The sequence below is a fragment of the Cinclus cinclus genome, chromosome 1, assembly GCF_963662255.1.
Source record: "Cinclus cinclus chromosome 1, bCinCin1.1, whole genome shotgun sequence".
NCBI lineage: Eukaryota > Metazoa > Chordata > Aves > Passeriformes > Cinclidae > Cinclus > Cinclus cinclus.
In genome coordinates this window covers 15032417-15045986 of record NC_085046.1, presented here as the reverse complement: position 1 = coordinate 15045986, position 13570 = coordinate 15032417, and positions in this window count along the sequence as shown.

Genomic DNA, 13570 nt, shown 5'->3' with positions numbered 1-13570 from the left:
TGGTGGCAGAATGACCCAAGGGGCGACCACAGGTGGAGATCAAGATGACTTGGAATAGAGGTTGAGAGATGTACCAAGGTTCTGTCCCATTTGCTGCCACTGATTGCAGGTGACATTTCTTGGGCACCCTCTCCAGCTCCAGCAGGACAGCTTTGTTCTTCTTTCCAGTGAGGCACACCTGGGCAAGCTGCCCCTGCTGTCTCTGAGGCACATACAGGCTCTGAGTTCTTCCTCCCGGGGCAGGTTTCCATATGGTTCTGGCTCCTGCAGCAGCTCCCAAAAGATCCTGACTGGTTGGAGTTCTGTGCTCCCCCAGATCCTGTGTGCCATCTGATTGCATGGTGCCCACCCTGCCTTTTCCATCCTACTCTTGGGAGGGGGAAAAGACAGTTTTCAGAGCTGCAAGAATCTATGGATGAACAAACAAATAACATGGTTGAAACTGATTTAGGAAGAGCAAAGCGGTAACGATAACAGAGAAAAATTGATCAGTGAACCCTCAACAGGAGGCACCCTGGGTGCTCTTTGGTTTCTACACCTACTGGTACCTTTTTGTTCAGCCATTGCCCAATATAAGCACAGCACCATCCTGTTTCCTAAGTCCTGGTACAGTCTGTGAGCCCATGTGCTCTGGTTTGATACTTCAGAAACAGGCTGTCATGGACCTGAACCTTTGTCACAGCAAGCATTGCCAATATGGCCCAGCTGCCACTCAGATGTCCCTAAGGGCTGCAAACCTTTTGGCAGCCCGTTTTGGTGTCAAAATCAAGGAACAAAATGTACTACTGTGCACAAGTAGTACTCTAAACATGTCTTTGAATCCCAAACACTGTGCTTGTGGTTTTACAACCATTTGCAGTGATACCTCTTCTCAAACTGCTGAGGCTGCTGCAGCTCCTCTAGGCCACATACCTTATGAATATTTTTGTATTCTCTTGTGAAAGGTTGGAGACCCTTCAGGATATTTTTCCCTTGGCAGAGGGTTTCTCTCAAATGCACTTCATGTCAAGCTACTAAAAGGAACACGTTTGGATTGTGTCTCTGATGTCATAGGCTATATGACAGCAATGGGTATATGATGTGTCTTGAAATAGGGAAATATCAAGAAACATTACACATATTGCATTCATCAAATCTGCCTGGTAAAAGTAGATCCCTTAATAGATATACTTAGTGCCTAAAACAACACTTAAAGACCATTTTCATTTTAGCTTTTTATTCTCCCTCAAACAGTCAGAAATACTCTATATGTGCAACTGAAACCTGTGTTAAATTAGGCTTAGAGAGCTCATATTTATTCACCTTGGATCACTAAATCAAGTCAAATTCTAGCCTGAGATGAAAAAGAGTCTCCTTTTACTAAGTGATAGTACAACACTGAACAATTTGATCTTTCCATGTAATTATATCAAGCAACTTTGTTTGCAGTAAAGAAGATACCAGCAGTAAATGTAACCTCTGAGACCACAACAGAAAGCCCTCAAATTTCAGGAGATATTGCTAGCACACATCAAACTAGACATGAAGAATCACCAGCTCCTAGAATGAATAACATAGTCTCTTTTCTCTGGAAAGTGATCTCCAGTTTAAGAACTTCATAGAGAAATAGAATGAGTTTGAATTACTAATCACATTTAGGCCTCATCAATATAACTAGCCAACTACTCCTATTACTTTATTTTTTTTTCATATATTATTTAGAAAAGTGTTAGAGACCAGCATGGTATACTGCCATGACAACCAGACATGAAGTTCCCTGCTGCAAACACATCCTGTCCCCTTCCTTGTGGTGGCTCTTTAGGGGAGGAGAGCCTGGTACAGGTTTTTTACTTTTAGCACAATTTGGCAGGATGTGATAATCTGCTGGGCAGGCTGGCTCAAGTCTCTGCCTAAGGCACTTATCATTGCTGTCTGTTGTCATCCTTTCTCACAAGAGGATGTCCTTTTTTCTTGATGCAGTCCTTCAGCCTCAGAGGCTTGGATTCATCAATAGAAGCAGTGACTCAAGGAAACCTGAATCAGTCACGAGCAAGCTTCAGCTTCATCTCCTAACTCCTAGCTACTCCAATGACCTTTAAGCAGTTACTCTCCTTCCTTAGAGTCCTTTGCCAGCTAAGTTGTCATGTTAGGTTTAAAATGGGTTATTGATTTTGGCCCTTAATCCTTCTCTGTAATCCGGCCCCTTCAGTACTCCTTCGATAGTATAAAAAATCCTAAACATTGTTATTTTCAAAATTTTTCTTTTTCCTTTTTCTTAACAGCACTTCTGAGAGTTCTGTTGGTTGCTGACATTCATCCTGGCTGGTCTTTCTTGTATTTATTTACCTTCCCTTCTGTGCCTCTCTTTTCTCCATGCTCTCCTTTGCCATTTACTGCAGGTGGCTCTTAGGAGGAACCTGGGTTTAATCTCCAGCTCGCTGGGATATATCAGAGTGCATTTTCACATTCAACTTCCATGGGCTAGGTTTTATGCAGAAAAGTGCAGAGTACCCCTGTCAAGTGGGAGCTGGCAAGCCCCAGCGGGTCCCTCTGGCAGCAGGATTGCCAGCCAGAACTCTGCAATGCTCTGCAGTCTAAACCTGCTGCACAGTTTATATAAAGTCTAGCACTTCATCCTTTGGATGTGATGGCTGAAACTGCAGGAGTGGGTGGGGAAGATCCTGCCTTGAGTGTTTGTCTTTATTGCATCTTTCAGTAAACCAGTACTAAAAGCCTTTTGTCCTGCCCCTCCCAACCCAGCAAAATGCACTGGGTCAAGTTTGGCTTAGTCTCTGTGTCTCAGGGAGCTGATGTGTGCCAGGGCTGAGCACCCACAAGGCAACAGTAGAAGGAGTCCATACTCCCAGTCCCCAAACCATTTCATCCAGAGCTGCACTTCTGAGCAGGGAAAGGAACTCTGGGGAGACAAGACTTCATCCTGTCAGCTCCATCACATGCCCTGTGCACCAAGGCACCAGTGTCAAGGGTTTGGGTTTGCAGCACCTGCTCTGCTGGATTTGCAGCTGGAGGCCAGTTTTCTGCCTTAACTGTTGCAGTGCCTAATCCTGCTCAGCCATCCCCCTAAGAACTGTAGGGATCTCAGGTCTCAGGTCTTCTGTTAACCTGCAATTTTGGTCCACAGCTGGTTGGATCACTGGTGGGTTCAGAAAAAGGGGCAGAAGCAATTTCCTCCTGAGGCCTAAGAAGCACTCCAACCTCTACCTCTAACCTTTGATTTTCCTCCTTGTCTGGGCCAGGTGCCACAGACCTTTTTTTCTGAGTTAATCTCCTTCAAAATCTCATGAGAAAACAGGGATGTGCAGGAGATCAAGGAAGAAGAGGGTGTGAACTGGGAATGGGCTGAGAGCCTGTTTGGGTTGTGGAGGACCCAGGACTGAGTTACATGAGAGGACAGCCATGGGGTGGCTTTGGATGGTGCTGGTGAAGTGAGTGCAAGAGAGAGGAGCAAGGTGGGCAGCAGCATTTTTGCAGACTCAGAAGAGAGGAATGAGTGCCAAGAGACACAAGACCAGGAACTTTTAGCAATCAAGACGGGAGAGACTGTAACTTAAATCTAATGGCTGTAGGGTTGGAGGGAAAGGAACATTAATGTAATTTTTCTAAATCCCAGACTAAGAACCAGATTCCTTGAAAAAACCTTCGGATTAACTGATAGCACCACACAAAATATGCAGACATAGCTTACATTTTTCTCAGGCTTTAACTACCTTAATATCTCAGATAATAGAAGGATGTCAGAAAAATTTAAACTCCCAGAAGCCTTTGGAATTTGTAAAGCTCTCCCAGGACTTAATTAGACCTAGTTATTGAATCTGGAAAATTTTTTCACTGTGGGATCTCTTTTTTTTATTATTTTTTTCTTTCACCTGCAGTGCTCTATACTGGAGTTCACACTGTCCTGTGAGAGCCACAGGATCCCTTCCACCAGGCAAGACCACCAAGTCCAGCACCTTATCGTTTGCTAAAAGTTTCAAGGAAGGTATGTTCTTCTCCAGGACTGTAGCATACTGGATCAGCAAGGCTAGGCTTAGCTACAGGCTGTGGCTGTCAAATCCCAGACCTGGCCTCTCTGACCTGAAACTTTCCTACCCAACGAATCAGAATTACAAACATTCCAGAACTAAGCAGTTTAACATATTCCATAAAGACAATTACTGTCCCCCAAGATTTTACTCCCAAGCTCATCCCTAGTTTTTTCTGGGGAGAAACAGGTGAGAAAACAACCAAAGCAACAGACACCATTTTGTGACACATGATGCTTTTTAACCTATATCAACACACTTAAAGAAACTGTTCTTCTTGAGTTACCATTTCTCTTTCTTAAGGGAAAGAATAACAAGGATCTCACAAATTTTAATAGTCAGTAGTGAATTGAGCATCAGATAACTCCATATGAAATGGTCTTTTCTACATTTTACCCTCCAAAAAGGGTAGAGGGGTTCTACTGTTAGGAGAAAAGAGGACCAAAAGATCATTAAATGAAAATATTTCTCAAGATGAATTTCTGCCTTCTGAACACCTGTAGTCATAGATTTCTTTCCAAAACATACAAGATTCAAGAAAGCTCTGAGTATCTGCAGGATCATTCATGGGGGAGCCCATAGGGGAGGAGTGAGCTGTGGCCACAGACTGAACTGCTGACATATCAAGGAGGCAGCTCCCTCTTTCTTCTCTCCTACAAGTCCTTATCCTGCCAGTGTGTGCCCTGGAGGCGGCCAAGGAGAGGATGCAAGAGGAGATCTGCTGCTCCTGACACAGTCACAGTTTTGACTGCAAGGAAAAGTTGATAGGAAGGTCAACAGAGTGATGGCTTTCATGCATCCTGTGCCCTGTACAGCAGAGGGTACTTGAGGTTTCTTATCAGCAATTTCAAACATCAACTACACCTCCAGACTACATCACTCACATTGTCCGTCTTGAGACAGAAGGGAAAAGAAAGCTGTCCCTCAAGGTGGCTACCTGCTGCCCTCTGGGTTTCCTGATCCTTGAAGCCAGGGTTGAACTTTTAAAATTATTGATGCCCCTCATCATTTTTCCCCTAGGGATTTCAGAGTCCACTGGCCTGTGAGTTCAGCTATCTCCACTTTTCTGCAATTTAGACCATGCATGTCTTTGTCCTCCTCTCCTGCAAATGCACTACAATCTGTACCACCCTTCTTTCCTAGCACACATGAGAGGCCCATAGAGACGCTTTCTACAGTCAGGTGAACATCCTGAGCCCCTCATAACCTCACTGCACTTTGATGTTAGGCTCCTTTTCTCTCACTGTCACTTCTGAGGGTGCTGCTATCCCTGCCTTTAGTGGCAATAATCAAATACTTCAGGGTCTTATGTTCTGTGGCCCTATACAGACCCGCCAGCACCTGAAGCAGAGTCAGATTCCGCCCTCCCAGACCTCACCATGGGGCTGGGTCCTGTGTCCAGGCTCAGGTTACCTCTCTAGAGCAGGACGGGTCAAGTTATATGATCCAAATGCAGAACATCAGAGACAAGAGCTCTTCAGCTGTGCTTGTCCCCTTTAGCTCCACTTAGGAACAATGGGGAGGGAGAGATGTCCATATGGTATAATTACACTAATCTCATTTATGCATCTGCTTTAAGATGGAATGAATTGTGCCCTAGATGCACTGACTCCAGATACTCAGATTGTAGTGACCACTTCAGATAAAGATGTCTGCAAGACTGCCAGAGGAACCTCATCCTGTGAGACAAGTTGAAAGTCTGAAAGTGTGTGGTTAACTTAGCAATCTCCTGAGACAGGTCTTTTTCTGGTTTACTGTATATGAGCTCAAGGCTGTTTGATAATAAATTGGAATACATTCTTAAATAAGAATATTCATGCAACACATGGCACCAGTTTGAACTGAACTAGTGCATATTCTTATGTAGATAAGGGATGTGATGATATGCTCGATCTGTTATTATGAAGAGCTGATTAGACTGAAGTAACCTTTTTGCAATTAGCAAAATAAAGAACTTACGTTATCAGAGAGTTCTCTCTTTTAAGACTGTCACAGTATCTACGCCAGTCTATCCAATGCTCATTATTAAACAAGAATTCCCTTATGTTGCTTTTTCATCCTTTTTTTTTTAATTTTCTTGCTGGATCTGGAGCAGTTCAGCCTCCATGTATTATTCACAGTTCAAAACTGGAGCTACATCTGTTATCTCAGAAATGCTTCATCATCTCCAGGTTGACACTTCTCTAGCAAGAAGGGCAACAAGGAGCAGTCAGCCTGGCTATGAATGTCTATATATAGAGAGAGTAGCTTAGACAAAAGTCAAGGACTGAAGAATGTTAGAAAATATTAAAAGCTTTCTTTACAGGCCACATTGCTGTCACAAGAGTGCAGCTACTGAGGGGCAAATCAAATTAATTCAAGGTTTAGGGAAGAGTGTACATTTATTTTCTCAAACAAATCTACTATCCTCAAAGTTTGCAGAATCGCCCTTGCTGTGACAGCTCAGGTCAAATTCAAGTGACTTTGCTATAAGATGAGAATGATGCACCAGATGAAAAGTATAAAAGAGGTTGATCTGTGTGAACTACCTGCTTGGTGTATTGAGTTCACAGAGCAATGCACAGTAGCGAAGGGATCTGAAAGGACTGTGTTCACAGAGTTACACGGTTGCCTTTTCAAAGAGCAGGCTGACAACTAGCTAAAACATGAGAATTGTGATGAAAGATAGACTTCTGAAAAGCATCTCCACCACCTGAGCCAGGCAGGCTGAATCTGCTCTCCTGTCTGGCCCAGGAGCCATTCTCATTGTCCTCTGCAAACACTGGATGCAATCCCCTGTCCAAAGTTAGGCATTTTGATGCTTTCTGCTCCTCTGAAAACTCAAAAGGAACAAGTTTCTTTCAGCCCTTCATACCTAGGGGACAACAGCAGCAATGCACATGACTGGCAGCAGTGGGATGGAAAACTGGACTGAGCATTGGAATTTTCATAAAAACATGCCTCTGGGGAATAATTTTATTATAGGTTACTGTAGCCTCATTATCTCACTATAGAAGTTTACTTGCTGAGTATTACTTCATTGGTTTCTTGTATGCTGTGAATCTGCTGTTTCTCTCGTGGCCTTTTGCTTCACACTCCAATTAGAAGCAGTTTTGGGCAGGCACCATCTTGTGAAGACAATTCTCTGGAGGAACCTGCTCTGTGGTGGGGTCTTGGAAATGCTGTTAAAGGCAGAAAACAGCCATCCTTGACTTCCTGAGAAGTCCTGGGCTCCAGAGGTGCCTGGTCAAGCTGTGAAGTGCTCCCTGCTGAGACACACAGGGCACAGGGGTGGGGTGGAGTGCGCTTCCATGAAAAATAGGCTCGATCACAGAGATACAGGCAATAATAAAAATGAAACTTAAAGGACATGGCAAAAAAATGTGTGAGAAAAAGCTTGAGCCTGAGAAACAGGAGGCAGACAACAAAGAGACTGTCTGAGTCTCAGTGCTATGAGTGCGTGGTCTGTGAGTGACAGAGCTGCAAGACAACTCCATCACTTTCCATGACTGTAAGTAGAGAGAACATAGAGCCTTTTTTTCTGAGGAGAGTCTGACCTACTTCTTAATCTGCAATGTAAAAATGTGGATGTCTAAGGGCTTAAAGAAGAGGGGAAGAAGGAACAGAATGGAAGGAGTGAAAGAGATAGCAAGGAACTTATTGGAGGACTGACTCAGGGTTAGAGAAGGACAACTTAAACTCCATGGGTTAAGAGAAGGATAGCTTTCCACCTTATTGAAACTATGCCATCATCACCATACTACTAACAGATTTTTGTTATGACTATGATCTATAAAAATGAGCACAGCACAAGGGTAGATTTTTGTTCTCCTCTTTTATCACTAAAGAGCTCAAATAAACTAAGACAAAGGGTCTAGCCCATAACTCATTCTAAATGGTGGTCTCTGTGCCTGGAAAGATCACACACTTATACCCCAAGCCAGACCTCTAAAGACAGACAGTCCTTGAGAGCAAGCAGTCCAGGAGATAGTCTTCATGGAAAAGATAATTTTATGTTACCAAGAATGATCATAAATACACTTATTCAATGCAAGGCTAAATGTATCTTAATTTTCCCCAGGTTCTAGATAACAAGGGTTGGTCTTAATTAAAGGGAAAAGTAGGCTGTGATGAGGAATATGGAGAATTGATCTGCATGCAGCCTTCTAGGCACAGTAAGACTTCCAGTTCACGTGGGGACACAGCAGGGACCTGGCAGTGGTGACAGCCCAGACTCCATGCAGGAGAATGGGCATTCCCTCAATAAACATACTAGGCTTACACAATGACAGTTCAGGCAATATATGTCCAATCTGGCACAGGCTAGAGAAAATTCACACAGGCAGAGGGATTCAGCTGGACTTCAAAGATATGGGAAACTTTTCCAAGTACCCTCACATTAGAGTTCATGGTGGAAGGAAGAGACAAGCTAAAAACATAAATGATGGTCCTTTCCCATATGGTTCCTTCCTGAGAGGCATGTAGGCTGCAGTAGGTTGACAACTAGCTCGTCAAGAGGGAATGGACATCATCAGTCCTTGAAGTGGACATTTCTTGTGGTCACTGGCCAAGCAAGAAGCTAGAAAAGACCCTCCAATGTCACTGTTACGCGGTACCAAAGAACAGGTTTCCATTTGAAATTTTGTTCATAATATAAAGCTATTGAATAGGCCTTATGGCAGCAAAATCTAAATCTTTCATTAATGAAAGAACAGCAGATGAATAATCACAATAAAAGTGTCTGTTACCATGGGACAGGGAAATAGGAACACAATGGGTATTTGATGAGCGGCGATTAGTCTGGCTCCACAGACTATTTGAGAAATGGAGAAAAAGAATGGATTGTATTAAATGCCAAATTCAAAAGACACAATTGGGAAGCTTAGGTCAAAGAAATTAAGGATGGCTACACCAAAATGAGATGCTGTCTCTGTGGATCTATGGTCAAAGTGAAACTTTTGAGTACAAGTTATGTCTATGAGCCTATAATTACAGGGTGTCAGGCATCTCAGGGATGTGGAGGGGCTGAGCTCAGGCTATGTATACCTCCCACATGACACTTTCTGACTCCATGAAAGTCTTCAACCTTATTGTTTTCTTAATACATTCCCCAAACCTTGCTGAGATATTCCCACTGTGACATTCCCTGCCTGAGGGAGACTCCATAGCTGGTGCAGATCTAACTTGCCCCTTGGTGAGTCTCACACAGCAGTGTGGCTGGCTGACTGCTCCATGAGTGACTGGGATCCTTCTGAGGTCTCTCTGCATGAAGTGGGACCTCCCGACCTAGTGACAGCCAAGGGAGAAGCAAAAGAGAAAGGAGATGAATGTGACAGTGCCAAGTCACTGGACCACACATGCTGACACAACTGGGAAAATCTAAGAGAAAACCAAAACTTTGAAGAAGAGACAAATACTGAAGCATATGCACCTCTTTGAGGAGGCAGTTTCTCATCAGCAGAGTGGGCAAATACTGGCTTTAGAGGAAAAGCCATGGCAGTACAAGGTCTCACTTCAGGATGCACTCTGCTCCATTGTGGGGATAGGCAAACTACAGATAGGATCAAAAACAATTGGGAAGAGGCAGAACAGGTAATACCATCATTTGATAATAACTGATTGTTCTATATGGGACTGTAATTAAAGACAGCAGAACCATCATACCTGAAGTGCTATATAAAAATTGAAAAGAACCCAGGAAGCTCATTTGCCTTAGAAAAGGGACAGAGACATTTTATACTACTTCAAAGGAGAGGACACTGAAGATGTTAAAACTTTTTCATGTATACCAAGAACACAGCCAATTCAAGTAAAACTATCCACATAAGCAGCCCAGAGTAAATTGTCCTTTATCTCTACAGCAACAGATTTGTTCAAGCTGCTAAGGAATCACATCCCCACACCTCTTCAATGAACTTTGTATTATATTTCTCATGACCTTTGGCAAAGTTTGGTAGAAAAAGAAGCTATGCAGAACAAATCTTTAAGTAGATATGATATCAAAATAGTGATGTATAACAGTGGGCCAGACTTCACAGGGTATGACTGTTTTTTTTTCTTGGAATATACCTAAATCATCACCATCATCTCTGTGGGAAACAGTCTAGACAACAAAGCCATTACTGACATATACACCAGACACTGACCAATACAGCACTACTTTTTTTATACAGCATTGATCAGTGTATGGACATACAACTAAATTGGGCTAGAAACTGGCAATATCTGCTTGATAAGAAAAATAATTTTAGGTCAAACAGACACAGGAACTTTTTTGAACTTGCAATGGAAAAACAAGAAAACATAAGACAAAAAGAGTCAGTCTGAAACTTTTGATTTAACATCTAAGAGAACCCTTCATTTCAGAGTAATCCCTGAAAATGTTTGCACTTCTTTTTGAAGTCCATGAGTTAAAAAAAAAAAAAGTTTCTGATTAAAAGAATAAACAAAGTTCTGTTTAAAACATCAAATCAAATTATTCCTCATCTTGTTTTCTCAAGGACATCACAGTGTCAGAGAGAAAACTTTCTCCAAGAACAAAAGTACTTTTAAATTAACTTACCTGATCTGAACTCATCAAACCCTTCATCTTTCTAAGCCTTGTCTTTAGAACAAATGTCCTTTATGTACAGTAAAAGCCTCCACTCTAGTTAGCTTGTTGTGTCATTTATCTCAGAACACTGACAAACAGGATTTGCTCTCTATAAAAAAATCTAATACCAGAGAAGCTGTAGATATATATAAAAGATAGGAGACAACAAAGTTGTGGGAAGCCTTAGAGTGAAAGGAATCCATAGGAGTAGCAGCAGCCTGGGGGCCACCCAAGGTGTGAATCTCCCCATGCTGGGTGACCTGCAGACAAAATTTCTTGGTGCCAGGGAACAGATGCACAAGGGCACAACAGCAGCAATCAGGTTGCAGAAGCTGGTGCTCAGCTTTTGGCTTTTGTCACCTTCAAGAGCTGTGACACTGTTGTGCTGTCCCTGGGAGATGGCTGATTATAAGCAAGAAGTCTATGTTGGTTGTGGGGTTTTATTTTTGTTGTGTTTGACTGGGAAGGTACAGGCCAAAAATCAATTTAGAGAGCTCTGACTAAGTCAGGTTTTATCCAGTGACACATGCTGAGATAAGCTGGTCTCTGGATCTTAGTGAATTACTTTTGCTATTTCCTCATCTCCATGTGGTGTATAGACCACTCACCCCTGTCCTGAACAGCTCAGGTTCTTGTTAAAGTAAACAGATGGCAGCATGGCAGCTCCAGCACTTGTTCTGCAAGTCCAGGTGAAATCTTGGGATTCACAGGGACATCTAGTCCTTCTTCTGGGGTCTGGTATATCTCTGCAGGCTCAAAACCTGGTGTTTCATATTACATATGGGTGCTATTTTCATCCTCCTCAGGAAGTCTTTATTCTCAGTGTGCTAGTTACAGACTCATTCAAAGAAAGGCGTGCAAGCTGATCTCTGAGCTCTCTGTGCCGGCAATGCTTAATCACATCCCACTCTAAAAGAAACCATCTGATGTCAAGATTTGGATGATAAGAATATGGGACACATTAGTCATGGAGGAGCTGACATACACAGAGCAACAACAATGAGATTATCTTGATATGGTTGCCCTTCTCAGGATGTGGACATGGAGAACTCTTAATACCTAAAAAACAGAGACTTAATTCCTTTTGTTTCTGCTAATAAATGTCCTGTCCTTTGCTACGTGAGAACACCACCCGCTGCAGCAGATGCATATGATTAAAGCATAAAAATGTATCAGAAAGATGCTGTAAAAGACTGTATAGATCATTGCCTCAACTCACAAGGTCCTGCCTTTCAAACCATTTTGGTTTCATTATTAGAGATAATTGTATTCTTTGTTGTTTGCAAGCAAATATTGCAAAACCTGTATTCTATGCTCTTGGAATACACATACAAAAAATGTGATATTTTTAATTAAATCTTAGACGAGCAGTTCTTAGATGAGCAGTAGAAGTAGAAGAATCTGGCAAAGTGCTCAACAGCATGCCCAGAGTAAAGTGCGTAGGCAGTTCCAGCAAAATGTGTTGGCAGGATGAACTAGAACCAGGTTAATGAGCCTGACTCATTAGGAGCTGAGATAGGACCTGGAGCATGAGATGGGATTTAATGGTGCAATCAGTTCAGGAAAATCCCCTTAAACTGAAAGAATAGTTCTTCTCCCTCCTCCCATCCCACACCAAGGAAAAACCCCAAACAATCCAAAAACCATTATACAAGGCAAACAGAACATGAACCCTCTTGCCTTCTGTCAGGAGTGCCCTCCAAGTACCAGCACAGCCTGGCAAAAGAGAGAATTTCCTGAGAAATCTTGGGGGCATGAGATGATGCGCTCCCAACGTGGTAATGCCATTGGGGAAGACAGAGTTTGTTCTCTTTCAAATAAACTTTACCAGCTTGCATTTGATTTTCATTTTTCCCAAAGGATCCAATGCATATTACCCTTCTTTATTTCCTGGGTGATGGAAAAGGGACATTTCCCCAGACCTATGCATCAGTGCTGATAACACTACTTTGAAATTCATCAACAAGCCATTAGGGCCATAAAATTTGCCCTTCTACATTCTAAGAATATTTTAAGATGCAAATACTCCAGATAGCTAAAGGTGTCAGGACTCAGAAACCAGCAGGAGTTCTGTAAAATTCAACGTGTCCTGCATTTGTAAAAGTTATCTTAAAACCACAAGGGAAACTGGTCTAATTAGAGGCCTTCATGCAGGTATTCTTCGTTCAAGGACCTCAGAGCAAACTGATTATGTCTTACTTGGCAGGTACCTGTACTGCAGATGCTGGCATATGAACAGAATCTTAAATTAAACACTGACATTTATAATGCTTTAATTAATTTTCATGTGAACTGATTTTGAAAATCTGATCAATAATGATGTGAGCCCTTTTCCCTCTTGCCCCCTTTCTACCATGCTCAGTATCCAGCAAAAGATTATGTTAATATTGCACAGGACAATCCTGACTTAGGCATTAAATTCTTGAAGATCTCAACAGCTCTTAGCTAGCACTGCAATTTTCACTATTTAATGGTTTGTTTGTAAATACCCAGATCCTGACTTTGTGTAATTAATTGAAAAAATTTGTTTTCACCATCCCTCGAAATTATCAAAAGCTGGAAACCTTTCAGTCAAAACAGTATGAAAGCAGAATGCAAAAGTAAACAATATGAAAGTTAGCAATCTTAAAAATTTCATGAGTTTTTGGTTCACATCCCAATTTCTAAATACTTGTTTGGGAATACCTTTCCTGGCCCTTGAGAGGACTTGCTAGGTCAGGGAAATCCAGCTGGACTGTGCCAGCTGATAAAAAGTTCTTTGCTTTCAGAGTATTGATATGTTTTAGTTTCATCTCCAGAAGGAAGATGTGTGAAAGCTGGGTTTGCTTAGGCCCTGCAAGGCACAGGATGATGATGAGTGTTTGCACACCAGGGCTCTGCTCCAGCTAAAACAGAAACCCAGTTCAGTGCTTTCTAAATGCTTAGTAGCAACAAGCTGGAACCTTTTCACATCATTCCTCCTCCAACTAAGCATTTA